Below are 5,000 nucleotides of genomic sequence, written 5' to 3' on the forward strand. Positions count from 1 at the left end.
TACAGATTCTCCTCTGTCCTCATACACCTGACAACACTGAGATTACCAAACAATTCTTCTTCACCAAAGGGGTTAACTACTGCACTGTAATTAGTCAGTGGCTACTTTCCTGTTGGTAAGGGTAGAAGAGACTCTTTAGCTATGGCAAGCAGCTCTTCTAGGAGAAGGACACTCCACAATCAAACCATTGTTCTCAAGTCTTGAGTAGTGCAATAGCCTCTGTACCATGTTCTTCCACTACCTTGGGTTAAAGTTCTCTTGCTTGAGGGTATACTCGGGCACACTATTCTATCTAATTTCTCTTCCTCATGTTTTGTTAAAGTTTTTATAGTTTATATAAGAGATATTTATTTTATTATCATTCCTGAAATATTTATTTTTTCCTTGTTTCCTTTCCTCACTGGGCTATTTTCCCTGTTGGAGCCACCGGGCTTATAAAATTCTGCTTTTCCAACTAGGGTTGTAGCTTAGCAATTAATAATAATAATAATAATAATAATAATAATAATGATAATTCATACTGACGTGACTTTGGAATATCAATCATGTATTGATTTCTACTTCGAAGTTAGACGCAGGATGTTTAGGCGACGTCTGTCATACAACAAATCCCAGTTATTCTGAGCTCCGAAGGGTTTAGTAAAGTACCTGGTTTGCGCAGTAACCCTTCATAAACCGTTATAGTTGATAGGAGGTAAACTTTAATATATTCTTATATACTGCTTCCTTAAGGGCTTAGACTTCCTTTTTATAAAGTGTATGATATTAAAAAAAGGATCTATTAATTATCTTATTTATATATAAACGAGTTTATACTTCCTTTTTTCAAGTGTATGATATTAACAAAGGATCTATTAATTATCTTATAAATAAACGATATCCGTGTTCATTTCCATTTCCCTTGATAAAAAAGTAAAATTAATGAGTAAAAATTGTGTATATTTACCCCTCTTTTTATAAATGGTCTACTGATAATTTTCCTTTTTGTTACACGCACGTAATATTAATTGGGGGAAACTATTACTTAGTTAATCCATATATGAAGGACTTCCTTTTGCATTTTCGCATTTTCCTTTCACTAAAAACTAAAATTAGCGATCAGAAATTAAACATTTTCAAGTGAAATAAATGTCTTCCTTCTTCTCTCTCTCTCATCTCTTCCTTCGACGAACAGCTGAAAAAAAAAAACAGTGAGCAAAGCTATTAATAGTTTATTTATATATAAACAATTTCCTTGGGCATTTTAAACACTGCATTTAACACTCCAAATAAAAGATCTACCTGAATTTCAAGTTCTTATTTGCCCAAGTCAAACATAGCAGTTAGAGGGATGTTTGGATAACATTTGCCTGAATAAATTGCCGAGTAAATAACACTCCCTAGGGTAATAGAGTGTAGAAAAGGAAAAATTAATACTGGTCTCATCGGTAAAGGCAAATGCTTTGAGCCTCCGGGCCTAGAAAACTAGAGAGGAAGGACCCCTTATTCGGAAAAAAATACGAACTCTCCTGACCCCATCTCATTTAAAGGTTTAAAACCACTCATGAATGGCAGAGGCCACGGACAGTGATATTGTCCTATCAAGCAGGACAATGTCCTAGAGACTGACCAAGCCCCCCCCCCCTCCACCCAGGGCGTAAACTAGAGAGGAAGGACCCCTTATTCGAAAAAAAAAAACGACGTCTCCTGACCCAATCTCATTTAAAGGTTTAAAACCACTCATGAATGGCAGAAGCCAGGGACAGTGATATTGTCCTATCAAGCAAAACAATGTCCTAGAGACTGACCAAGCTAGGACCAAAGAGGACCAGGTAATGGTTTGTCATGAGTCAGCTGATAGACCTATAGGCTCGCCCAAAGTCCCCATCCTTAAAGGTTTAAAGGCCACTCTTGGATGGCAGGGGCAAGGGACAGTGACATTGCCTTATCGAGCAGGACAATGCCCTTGAGACTGACCATATATACATAAGATCAGCGCCCAAGCCCCTTCTCCATCCAAGCTAGGACCAAGGAGGGCCAAGTCATGGCTGCTGATGACTGAGCAGATAGACCTGTAGGCTCCCCCAAACCCCCACTATCCTTAGCTCACATGGATGGTGAGGTTGCAGCGACCAAAGTAACTATCGAGTTTGAGCGGGACTCGAACCCCAGTCTGGCGTTCACCAATCAGGAACGTTACAACATCGGCCAACACAACCATATCGTGGTCAGTCTCTAGGGCATTGTCCTGACTGATAGGGCAATGTCCCTGTCCCTTGCCTCTGCCATTCATGAGGGTCCTTTAAACCTTTAAACCTTCCGATAATGATCAGAGTCTACTTTGCCGTTTGTCTATATATTTTCCTTATCTTTAATACCACTTTTCTACTATATCATATTCTTCTTATTTTCTACAGCCTCCTCCTCCTCCTCTTCTTCTTTTTTTTTTTTGTTTCTTTTTGTTTTTACTTCTTCCCGCTTTTCCGTCATCGCGAGCCGAAAATGCATAACTCGTATGATTTACAATCACAGATTATACAATGCTGTAGATAAAAACTACAGTTAACTAAAATCCCAAACGGTCAGTTTTTTTTATGACGTCAACTGTGCAAATCAAAAGGTCAACCTGCTATGAAAAATAGCCTCTTTTCTTAAACACGGGTGTTCCAATTCAAGAATTCTAAAAGTCAGTGTGTCAAAATTCAAGAATTCTAAAAGTCAGTTTGTCAAAATTCGAGATTTCCAAAATTCAGTGTGTCAAAATTCCAGAATTCTAAAACACGGGTGTCAAACTTCAAGAATTCTAAAAGTCAGCGTGTCAAAATTCAAGAATTCTAAAAGTCATTGTGTAAAAATTCAAGAATTCTAAAAGTCAGTGTGTCAATTTTCAAGAATTCTAAAAGTAAGCACGTCAAAATTCAAGAATTCTAAAAGTCAGTGTGTCAAAATTCAAGAATTGTAAAAGTCAGTGTGTCAAAATTCAAGAATTCTAAAAGTCAGTGTGTCAAAATTCAAGAATTCTAAAAGCCAGTGTTTCAAAATTCAAGAATTGTAAAAGTCAGTGTGTCAAAATTCAAGAATTCTAAAAGTCAGTGTGTCAAACTCCAAGAATTCTAAAACACGGGTGTCAAAATTCAAGAATTCTAAAAGTCAGTGTGTCAAAATTCAAGAATTCTAAAAGTCAGCGTGTCAGAATTCAAGAATTCTAAAAGTAAGCACGTCAAAATTTAAGAATTCTAAAAGTCAGTGTGTCAGAATTCAAGAATTCTAAAAGTCAGTGTGTCAAAATTCAAGAATTCTAAAAGTCAGTGTGTCAGAATTCAAGAATTCTAAAAGTCAGCGTGTCAAAATTCAAGAATTCTAAAAGCCAGTGTGTCAAAATTCAAGAATTGTAAAAGTCAGTGTGTCAAAATTCAAGAATTCTAAAAGTCAGTGTGTCAAACTTCAAGAATTCTAAAACACGGGTGTCAAAATTCAAGAATTCTAAAAGTCAGTGTGTCAAAATTCAAGAATTCTAAAATTCAGTGTGTTAAAATTCAAGAATTCTAAAAGTCAGTGTGTCAATATTCAAGAATTCTAAAAGCCAGCGTGTCAGAATTCAAGAATTCTAAAAGTGAGCGCGTCAAAATTTAAGAATTCTAAAAGTCAGTGTGTCAAAATTCAAGAATTCTAAAAGTCAGTGTGTCAGAATTCAAGAATTCTAAAAGTCAGTGTGTCAAAATTCAAGAATTCTAAAAGTCAGTGTGTGTCAAAATTCAAGAATTCTTGAAGTCAATGTGTCAAAATTCAAGAATTCTAAAAGTCAGTGTGTCAAAATTCAAGAATTCTAAAAGTCAGCGTGTCAAAATTCAAGAATTCTAAAAGTCAGTGTGTCAAATTTCAAGAATTCTAAAAGTCAGTGAGTCAAAATTCAAGAATTCTAAAAGTGAGCGCGTCAAAATTTAAGAATTCTAAAAGTCAGTGTGTCAAAATTCAAGAATTCTAAAAGTCAGTGTATCAAAATTCAAGAATTTTAAAAGTCCGTGTGTCAAAATTCAAGAATTCTAAAAATCAGTGATTAGCAATGAGATCTATTGACTTTCCGATTCTTTCAACCTGAGGAAAACTAGATTTCATATCTATTGAATCAATGATTTAACGGACCATAAAGTGTATTTTGAGATCTATGATTTTATGGATCGATACGAAAACGATGAACTGTAGAGAATGATTCAGGATAATATGCAAATTTGAGAAATTGATAAGTGCAGTGGAATGCAAAACTTCAACTTCTTGATATAAATCGTTGGTTCGGACGAACGTTCTGATAGATGATCTGCGGCTTATAAGGAACTGAAAAGTTACATAAAAATACATAGTTTTCCGTGTATTTATGATAAATAAAATAACACACATTGTATGAAAAATGAAATTTATTTAGCTTTCAAAGGGACCATCTCCCTTCCTCTTCAGAAAGCAATGAAAGTTAAATAAATTTAATTTTTCATACATTGTGGGTTATTTTACTTAGCTGAAAGGTTGTTTAAATATGTGTACACAAAAAAACCTTAATTTTAATGGGAAATTCTCCGTAAAAATATACTGTTCTCAGCTGTGTTTCAGTAAAATACAGGAGACCGTCATTTTTACCCTGCTTTGTTTCTATTTTTACTGGTTGGTAACTGTAATAGTATACAGAGGCTTGCGGTTTATAGTGTCAGTGCCTCCTAATATTTATCAAAGCTCATAAAAACGCCTTTTGAGTAGCGAGACTTTCCCCACATTGTTGGAAACACAGAAAACACCTATGCAATTGACCTCCTATGCCTGTCTCGTTCATCCCCAATACATGATCTCTACAACCCATTCACATACACCCCTTCTCTTAAAGGCATAAAGGTTTAAAGGCCGCCCATGAATGGCCGAGGCAAGGGACAGTGACATTGCCCTATCGAGCAGGACAATGCCCTAGAGACTGATCATATATACATATGATCAGTGCCCAAGCCCCTCTCCTCCCAAGCTAGGACCAAGGAGGGCAG

This window comes from Palaemon carinicauda, chromosome 26, assembly GCF_036898095.1.
Source record: "Palaemon carinicauda isolate YSFRI2023 chromosome 26, ASM3689809v2, whole genome shotgun sequence".
Classification (NCBI taxonomy): Eukaryota; Metazoa; Arthropoda; class Malacostraca; order Decapoda; family Palaemonidae; genus Palaemon; species Palaemon carinicauda.